Here is a 25,936-nt window from a genome sequence, read left to right as displayed (position 1 = left end):
CCTAGTGACACATTTTCGCCCCTCAATAAGGCATTAGAATTTGATAAAGGGAATGCAAAATCAAACAAGAGCAAAGAAGAATGCTGTGCAGACTTAGATCTGTTAAGTATAACCAATTTAAAATACTAGAAAATCTGCATCAGGTGTCGGAACGCCCTCCCCCTCCCAAATCAAACCCAGGTCCTAATATTAACTTCTATAACTAAAATCCTGTTGAAGTGGTTATTCCACAGTGAAAAAGTAAGCTACCCCTGAATTTATTCACATTTCCATTCTTTGGGATGGAGATACTGCTTACAGGTTTGTTATGTGAGTATTTCCTAGTTGCTAGCCTTAAGAATTTCCTAATATACAGGGACGCATTCTCATTTTTTGTCTTGAGTTAATTCTAATAGATGCGGCATATGGAAAGTATGCATGTAACGGTGGGAGTGTATGTGTTTCAAGGAAAGTTTTTGAAAATTATCCTAAAAATTTTAATTTTAAAATTAAAATAATTTAATTATTAATTGCTGAATATGCCCGACAACAAGTATGGATGTTTTGGGGGAGGACAAATGAAAGACCTCAAGAACATAATTTGACCAAATTGTTGCTACTGTGATTCAGTTCTCTCCCCTAAACACTAAATATTCCTGACTGTCTCACATAGTTTGGTGACACGGAGCTAAAAAGAACACTATTCTTCTTTTGTAATTAACATGGAGTGGTAGGGACCATACATTATTCTCTTATCACCCAGTGAGTAAATGATACTGGGCCCTTCCAGTGGACCCTGTTTATCCACCTGCAGCAGAAGCTCAAACTGAAATAAGCAATTTGGGCCTCACATTCTCTTCTCTGTTAACTTGACAATGTCCTGTTTTGTATTTGCTGCAAGCCACACCCCGAGACTTCAGAATGCACTTAAAAATAAAAAATAAAACACTTGCCACATCCTTATTCAGCAATTTAGAAATCCTCTAATTATTAATATCATTTTTTCCTATAGAGGGATATTGGCTTCATACAGTGAGCACTAATCTTTGTTTTAGAAAAAAATGCAAGTCTTAGCATTTCTTTAATCTATGTCTTTTAAGGGTAAGCTGTTGAAACTTAGAAAGGAGAGAGAAAAAAAAAAAAGGACTGTATCCAGCGATTATTTGGAAAAAAAAAGAATGACCTCAAAAATTTGAACTTAGATGCATGAAAGGAAATACATCATATATATTTTTTTCCTATGGGTGATGACAGGGCTTAAGATGCAAAATGCTATGCTTGCCTGGAAAAGCTACCTATTTAAAAAAAAAAATTAGAGTTTAAATGATCTCCTGGGTACTACTATGTTACTCAGGACTGTCGACACAGAGAAATGAGGCATTCCAGTTACTGAAATGTTGAGAAATGGCCCAAACACTGCCAAGTGCATGTCCCCTACCGTGAGCCATTTCTACTTTCCCTGGACACTAGCCCAATTATGGAGTGATAGTCATTCCAATGCCAAATATGGAGACTCAGGATGCCAGGCCAGAAATGTCCCTTGATGTTTTCCCCTGTACTCATTCAAGAGAATGAACATATAATTGTTAACTGTGATAAGATAATACTTCGCTCACTCTTGTAAAAGTGTCTAAAAAAGTCTTCAGATTTTCCAGCAACATTTGGATAGTGATATGTAGTATATGGTGTGTGCCAAACTCAAAGTTACAAAGCCTTATTCTTGGCAACAACTACAAACAATTTCCATTTTACTATGAAAACTAAAAGAACACACAAAGTTACAGTCTTCTTCTCTGGGGTATTTCCAACGTGTTATCCTAGAGTAAGTATGTTCTTCTTTTGAATCATTTTTCCACCAGAATCACAAGTAATGTAAAAGGACAATTAAAATGATTATTCTAGAACATAAAACCCTCACAAAAGAATATTAAAATGTTACTTATTTTCTTTTGGCTGATTATAAAAAATCATTTAGAATGGTACATTTAGAAAGTAAAGTAAAAATATGATAAAATGTCACCCGTAGTTCCTATATCCAGAATTACAAGTAATGTCATTGTTTTTGTGCATGTATTTCCGGATAGATATGTATGCACATGTATTTTGTGTCTATGCTTTTGCATGTTTATTTTATCATGATTTGTGATCGTACTGTGTAAGTTACTATTTAAGTTTTCCCTTATCATGAACATTTTTAAGGTATCTGAAATCATGAGTGCAGATAAATTTTACAAAATGCTTTGGTCAGAAAATATTTATGTGTCATCATAAGCAATGGCTACCATAAGCAATATAATTGTAGAGTGACATATCTGGAATGGTTTTTAAAAGTCTTTAAATCTTAAAACAATCTATCCATAAAGGAATATTGGATTTACTCTATAGAAGTTTGGACCTTCATTTACCTGCTTTTGTAAGAGAAATGCCATAGGCTCGGACTATCATAATTTTTTTTCTTATGTGGATGCTGTAATCTGGTTTCCATTTTGACTTATTTTTCCTCTTTGAAAGAAGTGGCAACCTGGTTTTCTTGAGTATTCCATTGAGTCACTTCATGTATTTTTTTGGTACAATTTATGTTCCCTGTTTAGAACTGTGTTACACAGGATAAATATTTTGAATAAAAATATACTATGTACATCAGTTTATATATTCCTATTGATTTTATTTTTGAAATGAATTTTAAGTTCACTTATGAATCAGGTGTCACTTCAGGTATTAAATTCCTTTGTCCAAAGTGTGGCCACCGCCTTGGCTATGCTAGGAATGTAATCCTCTCTGGACTAGATAGTTTCTATTTGTTTCACCAGATTCACTCTGCCCTTCCTTTTTTCCTGTGCTCTGTCTTAGGAAGCTGGTCTTTTGGGGTTCAGACACTGGGAAGTTTGTGTCGAAGTCAGGCAGTGGGAGAAAAGTGAGGCCAGATGCCTCATCCACAGGCTCCCTCACTGTGGGGGTCCCTCACTCTCTCTCTCCTCTACTTGTGACATCTTATCTGCTTTGTCCAAATCCCTGTCTTCTGGTCTGCCCAGAAGCTGGCTCTGTTCTTCTGTGTTTTATTTGGTAGAGAGGAGTAGACTTAGAGTCACAAGATTTAGGGGGAAAAAAAAAAAAAAAGCAAGAGAACATGGCCTATTTATACTAAAACATTTATAACATTTATTTGTTATTTACTTGAAATATAAATTTAATGGAGCACCTTATATTTTATCTGCTGATCCTAGGAGTGATATAATCATTTTGCTGCCCTCTCATGCCGTTTATCTTTGTGCTTTCCTTACCAGACCCCCACATGGGTCCTTTGTCAACCAGATGTTCTCAGGTTTTCCTTGTTTGATTATTCCATTTGTTTCCTATTAGGAACCTCACTGACACACTGTCTCATCAACTTTTCCATCATCAAGCTAAGTTTAAGATAAACCAATTTTAGGTGTCTTTACTTGGTGTATCTTGATTTGTACCTGTGTTAAAAGGAAAGGATGTCTGTCCCATCTCAATGTAAAAACAAATAGTCATGAGCTCTTTTAGGTTATAGAATGCAATACATTATGTCAAAAATGACAGAGAAAATAGCATCTATAGTGACCCTATGTCAGAAATCCCAACTATGCCGGGTTAGATCTGGAGTATATATGACCCAACTTAATTATTCATACAGTTCTCTTTCCATCCAGGTTAGATCTAATGTATTACAGGATCAGCCCAAACATCATGGTGAAAAGCTAAGGAAAGTATACATTGTGTTCTTGGCATATTCACTATATAACTGTGTGTCCTTCAGAAAGGTAGCTAGCTTCCAGGGGCACCTGGGTGGCTCAGTTGGTTGAGCCTCCAACTCTTGATTTCAAATCAGGTCATGGTCTTGGGGTCATGAGACTGAGCTCAGCATTTGGCTCCACATTCAGTTGGGAGTCTGCTTGAGATTCAATCTCTCCCTCTCCCTCTGCTCCTCCCTCCACTTTCTCTCTAATATAAATAAACAAATCTTTAAAAAAAAAAAAAAGCAAGGTAGCTAGTTTCCAGAGTTCATAATTTACCTATGAGTAATGTAATTATAATAGTGTGAATGCCTTAGATATTCTTTTTTTTTTTTCAAAGTAAAGGATATTTTTACTATCAAAATCTTTGGGTTCTGTTTCCTCATCTTTAAAACAAAGAGAAGGAAATGATTTGGTATGGGCAGAGCACACAGAGGATGTTCTAGTTGTTCGTAGCCATTGCACACATAAAATAATGTGTTACTTGATTACCAAATCTGAGTGTGAGATGCTACTTTGACTAGATTTAGGAGTAAAATAGCCATATGATTTATTATCCAAAGCAGGCAATTAAAAAAAAAAACCCACCCTGCTTTATTATTATACAATTTACTTATACTCAAGTGCACCCATTTTAAGTGTATCCAATGAGTTTTGACAAATACACACACTTATGCAATCACCACCCCTATCAAGATATAGAATATCTCCATCATTCCAAATGGTTCCCTTATGTCTCTTTGCACAGTTTCTACCCACAATTAGCCCAAGGCAATTCTAGGCTATTTTCTGTCATTGTTGATTAGCTTTGCAAAGGACTTGTGAAATACAGTTTATTTTATAAATAGTCCCAGATGGACCTCTAGTCAAGAAAGAATTTCAGTTACAATAAGAAGTCACTCTGGAAATTAAATCATAAATGTAAAGAGGAACATCAAATTCCTTTTTTGTCCTTCCCAACTTCAGAGATTAGCCATTGCAGAAAATTGCCATTTTATGAATAAGGGACAAAAATGTACATTTTTACTTTTTTTTGTTACTTTTTAACATTTTTTTACATATTACATTTTTATATTTTTGCTATTGTCATACTTGTAGCTTCATTTAATAATTAATGGTGACCCAATGCATTATTCTAATACTCTACAGAGAACATATGCTCTTTGTTTCTTCTCAGTAAGTTGGATTTTGAAATTTGATTTAGTAATTTTAATTATTATATTAGGCAATGGTAGGAAGGCATGTTTTGCTTCTGGCTTGTTTAAGTCGAGAGAATTTATTTTATCTTCAGCCTATACATTCCTCAGCCTACAGACACACACACACACACACACACACACACACACATATACACAATTCCCTAAAATAGGAAGCAAACCCTTCATCAGTGAAAAAAAGTTTGTTAGTTTATAGTGCAGGAAAAGGGAAAATAGGAATCCTATTTACATTTTGATTAGAGAATTGTTTTTTGGGGTAGGGGTGGCCCGTTCTTTGTAATTCAGCATGTTTACCAGCAGGCCTGACCTCTACCCACTAGATGTCAGTAGTAAACCCCCTCCAGCCAGGCTAATCAAAACTCTCCAGACCTTGCCAAACGTACCCTGAGGGGCAAAATCACCCTTTGGAGAATCACTTTTGGGAGTATTGGGATGTATAACATTTTTTACTCTCCTATTAAGATAGCAATCAACTAGAAGTTGACCTATAAGATTTTCCTGCGGCTTAAATCATTGTTTGGCATTAATATTGCTACATATTAATGTTATGCATTGACATTTTTGCCCACTAACATTATGCCCATAAAAACGACGTCAATATGTACTGTGGGATGATAGGTAAAGCAGGAATCATGGCATTTATTATTTTTTAAATTAATTAATTTTTTTTAATTAGGGCAGGATGCAATGGACAGATTTACAATTAATTAGGAAAAACTTCCAAGGGGTGGAAGATTTCTTTCTTTTTTTTTTTTTTTTGAAGCAATAACATGCAATAAAACTATCATAGGTTACATTAAATTTTAATTTGTATGTGAATTAGCTAGTTTGCCTGAAACATCGAAATCATTAATCCACTGTTGTTCTTCCTCAGTAGAGGAGCAGTGAGAGCGGATTTCCCCAATTGGCTCGCTTTGTACAAAGGTAACAGATCCAAGATCTGCAGTGCAAAGAATTTGGAGAAACAAACAAGTGAGCAAGCCATCAAAATGTGAGAAGTAGGAAAAGCCCTCATTTGGATCAGGAAAGCATGTATCAGCCGTTTATATTTAGTAAATTGTTCAGAACACAGCTCGTGGCTTCCTATCAGTACGAATTAGAGATAACCTTTCACTATAATAAAAAAAAAACAATTAGATTGTTGCACTCGCTGAAATGCACACATGTGACTAAGATAAGTTCCCAGGTTAATTCCTCTAATTCATCTCTCTTTCTCCATGGACTCTCAGAATCCAGATTATTTAACCCTGAGAGGAAGTATGTCAAGACGGTTCTCACCCTTGTGCTTGAGAACTAACGTATTCTGAGATCCCACAGAGGACAGTTTCCTTGTGATTTACCAAGTGAATGAGCAGCGTGGCTGAGAAAAGTACTTTACCCTTCTACTTGGATGGCCACACGTCTTGGCCCTCAGCTCTTTGCAATTTATTTAGAATTTACTTATAACCTGTGTTCCTGCAATAGTGGCCATCTCTACATACATGGAGAGGAGAGGTATCCACAGCATGGATTTACCAGAGCAGCTTTTTAAATGAGTTCCCAATTAAAGTCTCCATCATCTTCCTAACCTGCCATTTGTGAATGAGTTAAATTTCCTAACTTTATTTTTCTTTAAAATAGTATTCTGATAGTATTCTATTTATAAAAATAATTTTAAGAGCATTTCAAACTTCCACCTCCAGCCACACACACACACACACACACACACACACACACACACTTCAGAATTCAGTTCAATAGCCTGTTTTCCTTGCTCAATGCTTTTTCTTATTTATACTACTTTTCAGTATTAAATTCATAAAGTATAGAAGGTATGCCTTAATAGATCTATTAATTATTCACTCTTTTATGAGCAATTAAGAGCATTGGTTTTGCTCTTAAAAGTATGTACCCCTACATATAATGCATTTATATCAAATATCCTGAGACAGATTTTCCACAGATTACAAACTCATTTTGCATATCTCAATTTATAAACTTTGTTAAAAGATACCTTTCTCTTAAAATATGGAATTTTTATAGTAATTTTCATTTTTTGCTACTACTGTTGACACTGGGGTCTCCCAACTTATAGTTAGGTGCAGAATGCCTCTAGATAAACATCTAGCTTTAATAAGCCAAGGTGGGGAAAAATGGTTATTTCAAATTATCTTAATCGCATCTTCCTTGAGCAGACTTACAAAGTGACTTCTGTTGCAGCCTAAAAAGCCAGTTAAGAATGTGTGTGTGTGAGAGAGAGTGTGTGTGTTTGTGTGTGTGCGTATGTGTGTGTATGGGGAAGGTCAGAGGTTGGGCAACAAGGAGAAATTTGTGTCAGGTTATGAGTATGTAAATTCAACACATTTTCAATAGTTTTTTAGAGAGTTGTCCCCATAAAGGATATTCTGGGAGATTTGGTGTGCTGTGCATTCAATACATTGTAGCGTCTTACTCTCAGGAGCTATGTAGATTCACACAATTGAAAAAGAATACTTCTAAAATCAAGGGTATTCAAGTAGTTGGAAGACCCTAGTTGTTGAAAGGAGCATACCAGTGTAACTGTGAACTCTCCACTGGAGGGGAATAAACTTTTCATTACTAAGTAATTCCAAAGATGAATATTCCCTCTTCTTTTTGACATGCTTTTCTTTCTTTCTTTCTTTCTTTCTTTCTTTCTTTCTTTCTTTCTTTCTTTCTTTCTTTCTTTTCTTTTCTTTTCTCTTTTCTTTTCTCTTTTTTCTGTTTTCTTTTAGTATCAGTTTGGGACTTTTGATGCTTTAACCTTACAAAATTCCTTGAGTCTCCAAGCCCAGTGGGTTCCTCTTTCCATGTCATGCAGCAGTTATTTTTGTTTTTTCTTTTGGTGATGCCACATATTCACTTTAGCTCTCATAGTTCCCTTCAGTGCTCCATCAACAGTCCCCATCTCCTTTCCTTCAGTCTCTTCCTTATCAAATTAACTAAATCTGCAACAAGCTAAGTCTTTAGAATGTGACACTTTAATTCTGGTTTTAAAACTCAGTTTCTTTCATTTCCTCAAGGGTAAACCCTTAAATTCTTAGCATGCTATTCAGACCTTCTACTGTCCAACAATCCATCTTCCCTTTTAGTCTTTTGTTTTGTTTTTCATCTTTCTTTTTAATCTTGTCTGCTCTTTACTGCTAGCTAGTCAATCCAACAATCCCTGCATTATCTTACTTCCTTTCCTTTCTTCATACTTACCTCTCTTGCCTAAAATGCATTTGCTCCCATTTCAAACAATTCTTCTAGGCCCAGAGAAAAAGTCCCCTCTTCTATGCAGTTGTCTCAGTTCATTCATGATGAATGTAACCTCTCTCTCCTGTGAAACTACATGAGCCGTTGTCCTCACCAATGGAACATACCTTGTCTTGTGGCACTGTATACATATATCTTCAATTATTATTTAACTAACCTATGTTGATAGCTTGTTTGCCCAATATGATGTCATGCTTTATTTTTTAGCTTAATTGTCCATTTATGTATTTTTTATTTATATTCAAGAAATGATAATGGATTATGAAGAAAAGAAGGATCTAATTAAAGGAGGGAAAAAGAAAATTAATCCTACAGATTTCATGTATGTTCAGTAGAATTAGGAGCTATTTAAGACCTAATCAAAAGAAGACTGGCTCTGTAAGACAAACATAAGTGTTTTTCAAAGCTTACTTGGGTGATGGCAAAGGACAGAAGATATTGTTATTGTAATATCTGTACTTTGAGGAATCATTCTATTAGTTTACCAAATTAGATAAATGAGAGATGAATTAGAAATTATAATAGACTAAAAATATCTACCAAAGAGGAACCATTCATTAATAAATGTTTATTTCTCCTTGTACCACTAAATGCCAAGCATGAATCCTATTATGATAAATCAAGTATGGGAAGAAGTAGCTGTTGCCTTGAACTTTGAGAAAAGTTTTGTTGAGGTCTTATGTGAGCCTTGAAGGATCACAGAGATTACAAATCATGGAGAAAGGGAGTCAGGAAGTTTTGGAAAGTGGCAGGCAAGAAGGGGAGAATAAAGCAACACAGAACTTCACAGGATTCTAAGAAAACTGCTCTAAGAAGATATTAAACTAGAATTTAGTACTTGGCTTATGTCATAACCTGTTCATGATAAGAGGAAATCTTTTTAAAATTAAATCTTCTAAGGATAGGCCTTGCAGATGTGGAAAAATGTTAACAAGATGATATTTTAAATTTCCTCTTGGTTAAACTTGCCTACTTGTAGCCAGTATTAAAGGAAGAGGAAAGAAAGAAAGAAGAAGAAAGAAAGAAAGAAAGAAAGAAAGAAAGAAAGAAAGAAAGAAAGAAAGATCTCTTTCTCTCTAGATCTAGCCCATTGTTCTCTCTTCCAACAAGTGGTGACCCAGAAGTATAAAAAGCTACCCCCTAGTATAACATGTTTTGCATCATTTTGGTACATATATAAAATGAAAAAGGAAGTCTGTGGCCTAGTGACTAATGTTTATACCAATATGGATTTTATGATACCACATGCATTAATGTTAAAATGACAATAGAACTCTACCCATATAAAGATTTCTACCCCAGTCTCCTGAAACAGACAGAAATTTGTCCCAATTCAATGGACTTTGTTATTAAGACATTACATTTTTGAATTAGATGTTTATATTAATAACTGGGAAATTGAATTCAAAATAAATCACTTTTGAAATAGAAAAACATTTTAACAAGGACCTATATTAGTTTCCACTACATAATGTCATCTACAAACAGTGGAAAATAGGTTGCGGGACTTGAATTTAAATTAACTCTTTTTATATGCAAGTAACTAGTCAAGAGAGACCAATGCCATACAGGCCAGGAGTTAAAACAAGGGAAATTATTCTTCTGGAAAATTTAACACCTGGGAAATAGATCCTATTAAATAAAAGACATTTTATAGGAGAAATAAAAGCCTAACCAACGTTGTGATGATTCCAGTTGGAGAAAGGATAATATGTTGTCTTTCTACACATTCTGAGAGCAAGAAATTTCAGAGAATATTGGTTGAGAGGGAAAAAACTCGGAACTTTTCACACTAAGTAGACACAAACCAGATTAATATTAAAATATTTCCCCAAAGCAGTTTGTGATTTGATATGCCAATTAAACTGTGGCTTTTTCAAGATACCCTACTCACATATATTGTTAAAAAATTTTACCCTTAAATGAGTAAAAAAGATTCAAGAAATATTCAATAATCACTATCTGCAATGTGTCATTAAAAACTGTAGTATGTTCTTTAGAATTTCTATTTCTCAGAATTGTCATCACATTGTTACATTTCATTTTCATTTCTAAAATTAGGTATAGTTAGGTTAAAGTAGTTATTATATTCTATAGTTACCTGTATGAGACAGGAATTTGGGGGTATAACCATTCAAATCAATTTTTGTTCATTTAAGTATCAGAAAAGAAGCTTATTAATAGTGAGCAATGTCTCTAGAAATCAGGGTTAGAAAGTAGGCAACAAGTGGAATGAAGAAATGGAGACTTTAAGGAACCCAGGATGAGATGTTTGTAATCTCTCTGGACATATCCGTCATACCTTTTCATGGAATGGCATTATTTGCCAATAGTGAATTCAGGTGAAATGATTGTGTTAACCTCGGAAATTTTCTCTCTCTCAAGCTGATGAGAACCACTTAGCCATTCTGTCCAGCTTTTAGGGGAGAGGATCTTATTGGTCCCATTCCTTTCAAGTGCTTACCCTTGTTCAATCAACTATGTTCAATTTTGGCTGCCGGAGACACATTCCATTGGGTGTTGTGGCCAAGAGAAAAAAGTCATTTTGAGCTAAGCAAACATCACCTCTGGGTATCAAGCTGAAAAAAAAAAAATAGTAAGATTCAAGCATTTGCATGATTAAGATCCCCATAGTCAGTGGTAGAGTTAATTTTAATCTAATTAACCTTTCTCACATAACTTCAGCTGCAAGATCTCTATTGATGAAAGAAATATTCAAGATTGTACCTGACTTAGGATCAGTTATCATTCCTATTTTCTTTTGTCCAAAGGGTTGATATTTTAATACTGTAAGTGTTGACTTATTATGTGAGGTGTTTTAGTGGCTTTTTCCCCCCCTCCTTGTCTTACTCCTTTTTGTGTATGTGTATATGCTCTGTGGTTGTGGAACAGGGACATGGTAGTACTGGCAGAGATTTATCACTGAAATTATATTTACCATGGCATTACTAACAGATGATCAGGTAGGGGTGTTATTACCACTATGTAATTCAATTTCCTTTGAATTTTAATATGAATCTGGACTTTGTATCCTCAAAATGGTATTTCAAAACATGTTTGTATAGCTCACTACTTATAAAAAAAGAAAACTCTTTGGCAGCACAATTTACGTTTCCAAATCCTAAAGATGTGATCCTGAAGCTCCCTCCTGAAGACAAGATTTTCAGAAGGATTTTAGAGTATTTAGTAAATCCTCTCTGCTTTCTCAAATGAAGCATGATTCCATATTTCTTATAGCAATTCTGCTTCTATGTAAAGTGCAGTTCTAAGAATGAAAACATAGGAACCGGGATTAAGTACAGTTTTTAAATCTCCAGATCATGAAAGATAATTGTGAAAGATTATTCTGTCCATTAGCAAATACTTCTGAAATGACACAGCAGACAGGAGATAATTCATTTGGAAAGTCATTCATTTATCCTTTCCCCTTAGGTCACAAGGTGTTTAAATAATTTTGTAGAGGAAGTAGGAAACAGCTGTGGTAAAATTGTGGATTTTATGTCTTTCACTCTTGGGTGTGTAGCTGCCAAAATTAAACCATTAATAAGATGGAGACTAGATGAGGTTGAAATGTACAAACCTGAGCCCCTTCTTTGGGTGAGGCCTATAATGTGCTGCTTTTCTATTCCATTGTTCCCACAGAACACTGAAGGTACATGAGTTAAGGAATTTTTTTTTTTTTTTTTTTTTTAGCTTAACTCTTTGCTGGAGTCACAATGGAGCTAAGCAAATAGAAGAATTCTGAACAGGGTCTGGCCAGTAGTTTATGTTCCCCATGCCTCTTCTCACCACCAGATGTAAATTGAACACTTGAAGATATTTTCAAAGCTTTTAGGTAGATGGGATATAATAATTTAGTGCACTGAAAGAAGAGATTGTTCTAAATAAAGAAATAAATCTTAAGGTACTCTAGGGCTTAAGAACAGGACTAAAGAGATCCTATTCTGGAATGTTCTCAAATCATATTCTTAAATGTCCCGATCTAGAAATTGATATAAATATAGATATAATATAGATTCACAAATATAAGATGAATTAGTGGGGAAGTTCATGGTACAATAAACTGATTATTAATGTGAGGCCATAACCAAATGAGGTCCCAATCTCAAAAGAGATTAGTCTAGCTGCCTGGAAACTTTAAATCGTATCTCTGAAAATAACATCCAACACCTAATGGAACAAATATACCAGAGAACCTTAGGTATAATCAGGCAGACAGCAAATAGCAGCATTTATTTTATAAATTATTTAAAGACATCATAGATAAAATTCAGACCAATGTAAGAGGATTGCAGAGTCATAGCATTTTATCAGCAATAGGAAACTTTGGGATTAAATAATCTCATTACTGAATAGAAGGGAAGCAAAATTCAGAGAAGTTGATTTACTTAACCAAGATCATACAATGAGGGCAGGACAGAGAAAACTTTGTGTTCCATTTCCACTTCAATTCCAGTGTTGTTTCTACAAAGCCAGGTTGATCTTTGATGTCTGATACTCTCTCCTATGAGAGAGGTAATAATTCAAGGGGAAAATAAATCATGTCTCTTACTATTAAGAGTTAATAGTCATGGAGAAAAGCAGATTCATTTTTCAAAATTACGGTATAGGTTTGTCAAACTCACAATGTATTTAGGCATACACATAAAATGAAATGTATATAAGCAAGATGCAGGAAAATGGATATATTCTCTAAATGAGACTATAACCTTTGTTATTACAAAGGTTTTTTCTTTGCTTCACTTCCTAGTCATGACCAGTACTTAGAATTGAAATACTAGTCTAGTAACTAGTTGTGGTTGAGTGAATTTGTTCAGAGAAGAAACACTGAGAGTGCTGTAATGATATTAATGCTATATGTAATGATATTATAACTGACCAAGAGAAAGATTGGGGGGAAAAAAAGGGAAGTTCCACTAGAATCAGTTGGTTTGGAATTTATCCCACAAAAACTAACATGCATTTTATCCCCTTCATTCCTTCTTCCTTGTAACACTTAGAAAATACTGCAAAAAATATATATACAATGGTTATCTAAAGCAAGACACTGGGAATATAGCCTAAGAAAACTACCAAAAGTACATTTGCAAACATAAATCAACATAAGGCTTGTAAAAACACAAGAATAGGGCTGCATTCTTGGGCATCAAACCAGAGGGGTGTTGGTTGCTTCAGAAACCATTTCTCCATTGTGTCTCTTGAATTACCAATAATTCTAGCTATGTACTCTTTAAACATCAATAACCAAATACACGATCTAATGCAGTTTTTAAACACCAAACATAAAATCAGGCAGTTACACATAGCATATGCTTATGGAAAGCAAAGAGAAGGGGTATAATAAAGAAAACGAGCATTCATTAAGTACACATTATAGCCAAGGCATTTTGTCTTTACAAAAACCCAGCTAAGATTCCTGTTTTACAGAGGAGGCTCAAAGAGTTTGAGTGTTTTTTTCCAGAGTACATATAGTAGGAAGTTATAATTCCAAGATTCAAAGCAAGGTTCATTTGAGTTGAAAGGGCAAGATCTTTTTGCTGAAGTGTTGTGAAGTGATACATTTTCTGGATCACTGATCTCTCTCTCTCTCTTTTTCTCTCTGTCTCTCTCTCATCCTCTGTGTGTGTCTCTTTTTGCACAGGCTTGGAATGGTAAAGGGATATGTTGAAAAGGAGTTATATACTCTAGATAAATTTATAGTTAATAAAATCTCCTTCCCAGCATAATGGGATTAGGAAGCCAACTATCTTCTAACCGAAAGGAACCATAAAACTGGGCAAAACTGTCAAACACAATCATTTCAGATTGCTAAAAATCTAGAAATCACCCAACATCGAACATCAGTGTAAACAGCATCTATTCATGAATACTATGAAACTTTGGGTAAGAACAGCATGAGCCTATGGTGTTCTTGCCTAGGATGGATCCCATGACCTCACTGGCTCTGCCCATGATAATTCAGCCAGGGAGAGGCAGGCTGTCACTGTCACTGCTAGTAAGATTACACAGAATTTAGAACACTATTATTAAAGTGTTGTGATGATTAATTTCATGGGTCAGCTTGAGTGGGTCACAGGATGTCCAGATATTTGGTTAAATATTATTTCTGGGTGTGTCTGTGAGAATGTTTCAGGCAGATATTAGTATCTGGACCCATAGAGTAAGTACAGCAGATTGTCCTCCCCAAGTAGGGAATCTGCAAACCTGTTGAAAGCCTAAATAAAATGGAGGAAGACAGAAGAAGAGAGAATTCTCTTTCTCTGACTTACTGCTTGAGCTGGAGGTTGGCTTTTTGCTATCAGACTAGAAGTTACATCATGGACACTCCTGGTTCTCAAGGCTTTGGACTCAGATTAGAACTAACCACTGGCTTTCCTGGGTCTCAGATGCCTTGCAGATACCTGATTATGGACTTCCTAGTTTCCATAAACACATGATTAAATGTAAATATGCAAAAATACACATGTATTTTCATATATATGTGTGTATGTGTGTTTGTAGGTGTATTTGATTTGTTCTGTTTCTCTGGAGAACCCTAACTAATACAAGGGCAATCCTGATGCAAGTGAAAAGAGAGGCTAGGAGCTCTATTTGCTTAAATTTGCATAGCTAGTGATTAAACAAGAGTTCCAGTAAATGAGCACACATAGGGGGTTTGATAAGCTTTCTACACATCTGGGATTGGCCAGAAGCAATGTGGGTATACAGCAGAGATCACAACGGATTTAAGCTGCTTGTACATCTCTGGCCTTTGGTGCCAGGGCACACGCTCAAAGGAGACACAAGAAAGTTCTATGGATAGTAAAAAAAAAAGAAAGAAAGAAAGAAAAAGAAAAAAAGAAAGAAAAAAGGATAAATCTAAAGCAGCCTGTTTGAATCTGTTCCTTAACTTGCATACAGATTGTCAGCAGAGAGTAGAAAGACTCATAAGTTTGAGGTGTTTGAAAATAATCTTTAATCCTGTACTGAACAGTAAGCTATTCCTAGGAAATACACATAGGAAAGCAAACTTGAAAATAAAAATAAAATAACAAAAACAACTCAGCAGAAACATCCAAAGCCACACATTTAGAGGGAGACATACATCACAGATTTAATGAAGAAAAACAAAACAAAGCAACAACAATAACAACAACAACAAAACAAAAGCCAAAACAATTCTCAGGAGAAAAAAAGCCAATATTGTCTGAAATATGCAATATTCCACAGAAAAATATGTGAAGCAATAGGAAAATGTGCCTCAAACTCAGAAAAAAGAGGGGTAATCAATAGAAACTGTGTGTGTATGTCCCCCCAGCCCTGGTTTTAGATTCAAAGGAATCCAAATAGCTAAAGAATGCCATACTGAAAGAGTAAAAGGAAAGTATGATGACAATGATTCAATGAACAGAAACTTGTATTAACTCGTATTAAGGAGATGGCAGTTGTAGAAAAAAAAATGAGGATTTGGGATTTGGAAAGTAAAATAATTAAAATGAAAAGTTCACTTGACAGTTACAACAGAAGAGTCATATGGGCAGGAAAAAGAAAATAAAAAAGAATCGATGAAGTTGAAGATAGATCAATGGGAAAATTAACAAAACTTCAGAGATCTCTGAAACACTACCAAGCATACGTGTGTGTAATGAGTGTGCCACAAGGAGAGAAGAGAGTGAAAGGGGGGAACTAGTGGAAGAAATAATGGCCAAAAACGTCGCAAATTTAATGAAAGCCAATAATCTATAGATCCAAGAAGCTCCGTATACCCAAACGTCTTTTTCTTTCATTCTTGAATTTTAAATTCCAAATAGTAAAATAAGCCATTCAGGCATATACGTCAGGGTTGTAATTGCTTTTAAAAATATGTATGTAGAAAAAAATACGTATGTAGATATATTGAATTGGATACTTAAAGTGAAAGAAGCAGGATCATGGTACATGCACTTGACTGTTTTCACTGGACATCACCGCCAGCTCCTTCTCAGGTTTTCCTGTAAGTGCAGAGAAGGAACTGAGAGCTACAGTTTCCAGAATGTGCTCATGTATCTGATTCAGGGTTAACAAGTAAGAAAGGCAGGTATTGGAGTCCAACTGGGAAGTCTGGACAGAAGGATGAATGGCCTTGACAGGATGTCTGAAGCAGAATGTGTGTTCACTGAACTTTTGATAATTATCCACATAGGAACTTCAGACTGATATAAATCATTAGGAGATTCCCAGGGGTTCTTATTCTTCTTTTAATCTCAGGGATTCTTGAGATTTGGAGACACTGTAAGCAAGATCCTGAGAATCCGTTCTAGTGCTGAAGCTCCCACTTGGGAGCTGGTTTCCCTGACCTTCACTTCCCTACTAGCCCTTCACTATAAACCTCTAATCCCAAATATTAAAACCATTCATAATTTGAGAAAAAATGTAATGATGCTTCAGTATTAACATGATGCTGAATTTTACATTCTGTGATTCTAGTTTCTTAAATATCTTTGCCACCATTAGGAGAATAACCACTACCATACCCCCCAAATAACTGGTCTGATTCTTCTAGCTAGCTGTGTAAATTTTGGTCAGAGGGGGTTTTATTTTTTTAATTCTTTATTTAAATTTAAGTTAGTTAACATCTAGTGTATTATCAGTTTCAGGGGTAGAATTTAGTAATTCATCAGTTTCATACAACACCCAGTGCACATTACTTTGAGTGCCCTCTTTCATGCTCATCACCCAGTTACCCATCACTCCACCTACTTCCCCTCCAGCAACCCTCAGTTTGTTTCTTATAGTAAGAGTCTCTTATGGTTGCCTCCCTCTCCCTTTCCATTTTCATCTTATTTTGTTTTTCCTTCCTTCCCTTCTCCTATGTTCATCTGTTTTGTTTCTTAAATTCTATATATGAGTGAGATCATATCATATTTGTCTTTCTCTGACTGACTTATTTCACTTAACATAATACCCTCTAGTTCTGTCCACATCATTGCAAATGGCAAGGTTTGATGACTGCCAACGGCAAGATTTCATTCTTTTTGATGGCTGAATAATATTCCCTAAGAAGTATATACCACATCTTCTAATCCATTCATCTGTTGATGGACATCTGGACTCTTTCTGTAGTTTGACTACTGTGGATATTGCTGCTGTAAAGATTGGGGTGCATGTGCCCCCTCAAATCACTATGTTTGTATCCTTTGGATAAATACCTAGTAGTGCAATTGCTGGGTCGCAGGGTAGCTCTATGTTGAACTTTTTGAGGAATCTCTATTCTGCTTTCCAGAGTGGTTGCATCAGCTTGCATTCCCACCCAACAGTGTGAGAGAGTTCGTCTTTCTCTGCATCCTCACCAACATCTGTTGTTTCCTACATTATTAATTTCAGCCATTTGGTCAGAGGAGTTTTAAGAACACTTGAATTGACCCAGAGTTGTTAATTTTCAACATGGCTGGGCTAGATATCAGCAGTAGAAAATGCGAAAATTCCAGTTCCACAGATGGGACAGGTCTTACCACAAAACCTAGAGTGAACATTCAAGTTTGCTTTCTGGAATATTAAAAATACTTTTGAATCTCTAATGTTCCAATCTACAATCTCTTTTTCACTGCTAACTCTTTATTAGAATGCAAATGAGGAAAAGGCGGGAAAATAACCACATCTGTGCCAGAGAGATGGATAAACGATAGCCAGAATAAAGCCTCCAAAATGCACAGAGCACATTGCCTAGTTCCCTTAAGAGAAATGCCGCTATTGTATTTGTTGTTTAATAGTTTTGAATTATTAATGATTTATAATGATTCCTTCATCGTTAAAGCTAGTCCTTTATTTTTTCAACACAATATGGCACAGATTGAGGAAATAAAAGAGATTTTTAATGGACTCAAGGACAATGCCGAAGGATAAATGTGTTTAAAGCACTTGGATTTAGAGAAACTGGTCGTTTTCTTTTAAGAGCTATATGACAGAGAAGCCAACATTCTCCTGTACTGCTACCTTCTATGGACATATTTTGAAAGTGATTTCCCCTCTTTTTAAATAGGATTTATTATTATTATTTTTTTTTGGTGCAGCTTTAGGTTCACAGCAGAATTAAATGAAAAGTATCATGAATTCCTACATAATGTGCCACAGCATCCTTTACTATCTACAACCCACCCCACTACCCAGAATAGAACCTATATTCCTATATCTTTATCAGTCGAAGTCCATAGTTTATATTAAGGTTCACTCTTGGTATGGTACATTTTATGGGTTTTACTTTTTAGCAAATGTAAATGTCACATATCCACCATTATTGCATCATACAGAATAGCTTCACTGTCCTAAAAATCCTCTGTGCTTATTCTCATCATCCCTCCAATCCTCAGCCTTCCCCTGTAAACCACTGATCTTTTTACTGTCTCCCTAGTTTTGCCTCCTCTAGGATGTCATAGTTGGAGTCGTACAGTATGTAGCCTCCATATTCCATACAAATGACTGATTGTCTTCTTTTACTGAGAAATGTGGACTTAAGATTCCTCTGTGTCTTTTAATGGCTCCATAGCTCTTCTGTTTTGTTTTGCTGTTGTTTTTAAATGCCAAATAATATTCCATTGTTCGGATAGATCAAAGTTTATTTATTCATTCACCTCCTGAAGGACATCGTGGGGTTGCTTCCACGTTTGCAATTAAGAATAAATCTGCTATAAACAAAACCATCTGTGTGCAGTTTTGTTGTGGATGTACGTTTTCAACTCCTTTGGATAAACACCAAGCCACATGATTGCTTGATTATTTGCTATGAAGATGTTTAATTTTGTAAAAGACCATCTTTCCAAAGTGGCTCACCTGCTGCTCTATAGCCTCACAGGTGCTTAGTGTTGTTAGTGTTTTGGATTCTGGCCATTCTAATAGGTGTGTGTATCTCACAGTTTTTTTTTTTTTTAAGATTTTATTTATTCATGATACACACGAGAGAGAGAGAAAGGCAGAGATGCAGGCAGAGGAAGAAAGCATGCTCCATGCAGGGAGCCTGATGTGGGACTGATCCGGTCTCCAGGATCACGCCCTGGGCTGAAGGTGGTGCTAAACCGCTGAGCCACCCAGGGATCCCTCACAGTTGTTTTGATTTATCTTTCCCTAATGACATATGATGTGGAGGATCTTTTCATATGCATATTTTCCATGTGTATACTTCTTTACTGAGGTGGCTATTCAGATCTTTTGCCCTTTCTTTGAGTTATTTTATTTTGTTTTAAGAATTACTTTTATATTTCGGAGTGAATGCTTTTGACATAACTCTCAAGGATGTGGTCTGGGCATAAGGAAATGCAGAAGGGTCACTGATAATGATTTTGGTGAGGGGTCTCCCCACAAATACCAATACACAGACATTAATTCCTTCCAGGGAGAAGAGTACCACTGCCATGCAAATGACATTGGCTTTTCAAATGAAATATTATTGGAATAGGAGAAGTTGAGAAATAATCATTACTTAGGTTTAAACACACATGAAGCATGAAAAATGAATTCTAAAAGCTGCCAAAGTCTGCCACTTTTCTATTTTTTTAGGCAGAGAATATGTTCACTTATAGAATTATACTGTTCGCAATCATAGTTATAATATAAACTAATAGATGATCATAGATAAGTAGGTAGAGTATTATAGGAAATGCATTAGGAATAGAGCCAAGTTACGGTGGTTTGGTTATTTGGAATTTAAAACCAGCAATTTGCCCCCAGGATCCAGAGATTTACTGTGTGTTTGGTTCTGTGATTGGAATTTAAAACCAGTTTGCTTTGTATCCTTGGTGATAGATGACTGAAAACCTTCAAATTCTAAAATGTTTACATGAAGAACAGGAGCTTCAACCTAAAAAAAAAAAAAACTAGTCCACAAATGATTTAACAAAACAATAATGATAAGCATAACAATGGCTGTTCTGAATTAGTCTCCAATTCACTTAAGGTGTCAGCATCTTATCTTCCCAATCATAAATAGCTCATCCTGCAGGAAAGTAATATTAAGTTAATACCAGTTTAAAACAAGAAAGGGAAATACAAGAGAATCTACCTAAATTCTTTCAAAAAAAAAAAAACAAAAAAGCTTGAAAAATATACTACAAAGATATCAGAAACTAGCTGGCATTTTGACCACTTCACCCAGAAATGGCTATGGCCATGTATTTTAGAGGTTCTTTAGAAACATATTGGTACAGCCATGAAAAAATGCCAGATTTTGGGATGGGGGTGGGGGGGGGTGGGGTGGGCAATAACTTCATTCTTCTTCTTTCCTAAAGTTCCTGATTTGAAAACGCTACAGAAAGTTAATTTTTTCTTCTTTTGCCTCTAGTTACCACCATGATATGCTATTGCTGTTACTTCTATTAACTTTTTTCTTTTACCTATAAACAGGTTATGATAATTCACCATTAGGCATGATAGTGTCAACTTTGGATGTGGCCATAAATACCAGGCTTTCTCAGGAGGCACCTGGCTGGCTCAGTCAGTTAAGGCGTCAGGACTTAGGCTCAGATTATGATCCCAGGGTCCTGGGATAGAGTCCCAATCAGGCTCCCTGCTGAGCAGGAAGTCTCTTGCATTCTCCCTTCTTTCTCCCCCATGCTCATACCCTCTCTCTCTTTGAGACAAATAAAATCTTTAAACACAACACCACTGAGGCTTTCTGTAGGCATAGCTGAGATACAGAAAGAAGCATGTGGCTGCTCAAGACACTTACAAATCTTTATTTATTAAGACTTAAAAGGAAAAGAAAAATCTCACACCATAGAATTTTGATAAGTATAGAATTATGTCCTAAAATTCTCAAGGCTGAGCTGAAAATCTTGCTTCCTCAATGTATTTTTTTCTTTTTTCTTTCTTTCTTTCTTTCTCTTTCTTTCTTTCTTCTTTCTTTCTTTCTTTCTTTTTTCTTTCTTTTTCTCTTCTTTCTTTCTTTCTTTCTTTCTTTCTTTCTTCTTTCTTTCTTTCTTTCTTCTTCTTTCTTTCTTTCTTCTTTCCTTTTGTTTTTTTGGTTTGGATGGTGGACTTGGAGAGGTGGCGAGAACATGAAGCAAGTCATTTAAACTAACCTTCAGTTTCTGCTATTGTAGAACAGAGCTAATAAAACTCCCTCCACACAAACTTGTTGTGAGAGCCAGTAAACCAATAGTCATGAACACAACGTCTAATCCAAGAAAAAATGCCATTTGTGTTACTCATCGTGACATGCAGTTGGAAAACAGAGAGAGCCAACACTCTGTACCTCGCTGACCATGCTCTTCTTGAACAGCTCCAAGGCTATCAGGCAAGTCCAAGGCAATATTTTTAAGCATAATAGGTTCCCTAGTTGGTATTCAGCAGACACTTTCCCAATGTTTGGTCACTACTGATGTACATGAAGGGGCAGGTATGCCCTCTGCATTTCTGCAGGTCTCTCTGTCTGCTGACAGCGACATGCACACATCTGGTTGCTTCCTGTTCATTTCACAGATTCATCTGTATGTGTGCCTTAGAATATGCCTTCAAACGTGAAAGTCCTACGAGGTCTCTCTCTCCCTCATTCATAAAGTTCATTATGTGGTATTTGCCAATGTGTAACCCACCCACCCCCAATCCCCATCTTGGTGTTTCCTCAATCAGAGAGGATGCCTTTACTTTTCATCCAAATTCACCTCTAATTTGCTTTGAATGTCAATTATAAGAACCCCTGCAAAATGTTTTATTTTTCAGAATTCTTTTTTTTTATTAATAAAATCTGTTCCTGCGTATCCATTAAAAATGAACAGAAGAAGGTTTTGGAAACATTTAAGTTGATTACAACATCTTTTACAAAGTACATAAAATTGTTTAAGTGTCCCTAATAATATGTATGAAACAATTGATTCCCCTCACCCCCACTCCAATCTAGCTAGCTGATCTCCTTAGTCAACTGCCAATAGATTTCATTTTGGTAGCAGCAGAAAGGAACACATAGTTCTAATTATTTAACAATTACTTGAGTGAAGAGTTTATTTTTATGCTACAGGAAGCCAAGCATATCTATGAATATTGAGCACAGATACTCTTAAAATATTTTTCAAACATGCAAACTGTTCCCATTTTATGGATATTTGGCTGATATTTTTACTTAAGACATGGGTCCTCCTACTCAAGGGAAATGATGGAGACACAGCCATGACAGGGGGTGTTATATGATTTTTGTCCCATTTAGTGCCTGTGGCCCTCCGTCATGCCACTTGGAAGAATGAGGAGGTAGATCAAATGAAGAGTGGTGGGCAGCAAAGCAAAGTTTATTAAGCAAGAGTACAGAGTTACTGGAGAGGCAACCCAACCTAAGTGGGTTGCCCCAGAGTTTCTAAGTATTGGGATTTTTATGAACTCTTTGCAGAACTATCTTAAGCAATCAGGGTGTGCTGAGTTGTGCCAATCAGGGCTTTGGTCATATAACTTATTAGGTTAATGCCCACATGCTGATGGTGTTCTTTTGCTGACATCTGGGGTTGTAGGTTTTAACTGCCTCTTGCCTATGATATTGACAAATGCTTTGCGGTTGTCTTATTTTAGGACATTTTTCAGAAGTCATTTATGCAAAGGCTGCAAAGCAGAGTATCAGTGCTGTTTTATCTTAGCTGTCCTGACTCCATATTTTCTTGTTGGGGATCCTGGCCCCAACTCCCTAACTGTCCAATTAACTCCTAACAAGAGGACCAGCTTGGATGGTGACCCATGGAGCACTGCATTTGCACTGAGGACTGGAGAGCCTTCTTTAGCATAATACATTTCCTTAGTTTTCTTTGGTGAAGGGAGATAGACCAGTAACAATTGAGATTGAATATCCTATCACTCATTCAAGGTGAATTTTAGCTTTATTTAGAACCTTTTTTAAAACATTTTATTTATTTTGAGCGAGAGAGAGCAAGCACACAGGGGCGGGGCACAGGGAGAAGGAGAGGGAATCTCAAGCAGATTCCATGCTGAGCTTGAATCCCTACGCGGGGACCCATCTCACAACCCTGAGATCATGACCTGAGCCGAAATCAAGAGTCAGATGCTTAACTGGCTGAGCGACCCAGGAACCCCCTAGATCCTTTCTTATTCATGTGTGGCAGTGGTGAATTCAATTCAGTATATATAGAAACTTAGGAATTGCAAAGCATCCTTACATACCAGCCTCTAATTCCAATCAATAAGCTATGAACGATTCTGTTGTGTGAAAATACACTTGTCTCTCAGAAGTCACTCCAGATTGGAGGGATACTAGTAGATGCTGATCAAATTAAGATGGAAAGAATGATGGTTAATGCTTTGAAATCTCCAGACAGATTCAGAGTGGTCTGCAGTCAGATCAGTAAAGAACTAAAGTAGTAGTAGACTTGCTAGAACTTGCTGAAGAGATGAATTTCTCTGATAATCCCAAGAGTTGTCATTTTATCGGTAGACTATACATTCAAAATATTTCAGTATAAACAATGATATGTGTACGTATACCAGTTAACTGCAATGTATTCTTTAGGGGTCTTAATTGTCATTTGAGGAATACTAATAATATATCCTGGGTGATACAAATGATCTTCAAAGGAAATATTTATAATATTTGATCTCACTTTACATGATAATTTTAGATCAAATGCACTGTATTTTCATATAGTACCTTTTAATACATTGCTATCACAAATATATATTACATATAATTATATGTATATATATTACATATAATTATATATGTATATATTACATATAATTTATTTCATATAATATATACATACATCAATACTCTGTTGCCTCCAACTTCTGAATATTTACTTACATATTTATGTAACTATAAGTTATATTATTTTTCTACTTGGTTGATTGATTGATTGATTGATTTGTATTTGTTTAATGTCAGGTAGCTGTTTTGGTTTATTCTGTGTCACCCATAATCCCTACTTAGGTTTCAATATCTGATCTTGCCTTAGAATGTGAAGCACTTTCTTGATTACTACCTTGAAGAGCTCCCACTTAGTTTTTACTTTTTCTTTTTCTTTCTTTTTCTTTTTTCTTTATTTTTATTTTTATTTTTATTTTTATTATTTATTTTATTTTTATTTTTTGTTAAAGTGTCCAGTTGGGAACCCTGATATCACTCTTTTATAATTATTACTGGTATAAGAAGAAGCATAGCCTAATGGATACAAATGTAGACTCCAGAGTTAGTCTAACACAGTCTGAATCATGATTTCAATAATTTATTGGCTATGTGACCTTGGGGATGTTATTTAACTTCCCTGCCTAGCATTATTTTACACCTGTAAAACTGAATACTAATAGTACCCTGTTCTTGGGAATTACACGAGATCCTAAATACCTGAAACACACAGTATAAATGTATAGTAAGTGCTCAAAATTTATCATCATTGGCAATAGTCATTTTAAAAGCATAGCCTTATTTTTTTCTCTTTATAGTTGGTAGTAATATTGTATTTCTTGCTAAGTAATATGTTAAGAGTTTTACTTAAATTCTAACTCAGTCTTCTTGGAAACTCTGAAGAATGTACTATAATTGTCAACATTTTGAGAGAGAGAGTTTGATACATGATGTGCCCAAGGTAATATGGAGAGTAAGTGGCTGAAGGGAAATGGGGATCCTTTCTTTATCAAAACAAAGCTAGAAAAATCACACAAATGTAGATGTTGAAGGGCAAGGGTTATTAACTCTGAAATATAAAAAGAAAAAAAAACAGAATCAAAACATGTTAGAAAAAATGGAGTAATTATTAAATTATGCAAAACTCTGGGAAGCTAATAATAAATTTTGTTTCTTATTTCTTTCTCATAGCTTACGTTAGTATAAATTAAGAAATAGTTTGGTGCCATCATGGGTATAAATATCTGATTTGTGGCCTGTAATTCACTGTTGTATCAGTTGTATTCTTGACTAGTTCATACCATACAATTTTGTCAGAAATAACCATAAAAGTGTACGATGTACTTGTTTACCTCCTGGCTAATACAGAACTAATAGTACCAAGCAAATCAAGTCTTTAAAAGCGCTGGAACCGCATAATGTTTAAGAGATTGGTTGGGTGATTGGAAATTGTATAATACCTCTAAATATCTTTCATAGGAATCTAACCAACTTTTGAATCTTGGAATTAAAAACTCTTCAGTAGACTTAAAGAATGGGAGATCTGTTATCTGCATAAGAAATCCCAGGAACATAAAGGTTAGTAGGTTGTGAAGGAGAATGATGAAGCTGGGTGTGACATAAAGTTCTGCATGCTAGAGATAATCCACAGAGCTCACAGATAAGCTTCCAGACCCTGATTGATTATTCTTTAGAAAGTGAACATTTTGACAGTTTCCAAGTAGGTAAATCAGAGATTCTGCAGTTATCCTGTGCTTATAAACAACGAGGGAAATTGATCTGGACATTTAGTGCCCTTAGAATATATTCTTTATCATCAAAGTTAAGACGTGCTGCAGAATTCCAAAAACAATTATTTTAACTCCTAACTTATCCTGCTGGGATACTAAAAAACAAACAAACAAAAAGCGCTCTGAAAAACAAAACAAACAAAAAGTGCCTTAAGTGGCATGTGTGAAGTGGTTCTCTATCCACCTAGACACAACTTGTTTTATATAATTCCCTGTGTCCTCTCTGCTCTTCAATCTCTTGAAAAGCAGTAAAAGATCTCAATCCTTTGCCCAAAAAAACTTTCCCATCCTTAATGTCCCCCCTTTTTTTTCTTAATGTCCCCTTGACAGTGATATTGAGGTTCAACTGTGAGGGAGTGTTCCTAGTCTATC

The 25,936-nt window shown here is 35.5% G+C and overlaps 1 long non-coding RNA gene across 3 annotated transcripts in view; it reads right to left on the bottom strand.

The window, feature by feature from the left end:
- Nucleotides 1-11,890, bottom strand: part of LOC112653002 (uncharacterized) — a 39,756-nt gene extending 27,866 nt beyond the window's left edge. For all 3 annotated transcript variants that reach the window (XR_007413175.1, XR_007413173.1, XR_007413174.1), the window contains exons 1-2: nucleotides 11,790-11,890; nucleotides 10,674-10,788 (exon numbers count right to left, since the gene is read on the bottom strand). This is a non-coding gene — a long non-coding RNA (uncharacterized LOC112653002). The remainder of the gene's footprint in view (nucleotides 1-10,673; nucleotides 10,789-11,789) is intronic.
- Nucleotides 11,891-25,936: the final 14,046 nt, after the last annotated feature.

The sequence above is a fragment of the Canis lupus genome, chromosome 9 (assembly GCF_003254725.2).
Source record: "Canis lupus dingo isolate Sandy chromosome 9, ASM325472v2, whole genome shotgun sequence".
In the NCBI taxonomy this organism is placed as follows: domain Eukaryota; kingdom Metazoa; phylum Chordata; class Mammalia; order Carnivora; family Canidae; genus Canis; species Canis lupus.
Note: the sequence above shows the minus strand (reverse complement) of the source record. Positions and strands in the feature narration are given on the sequence as shown.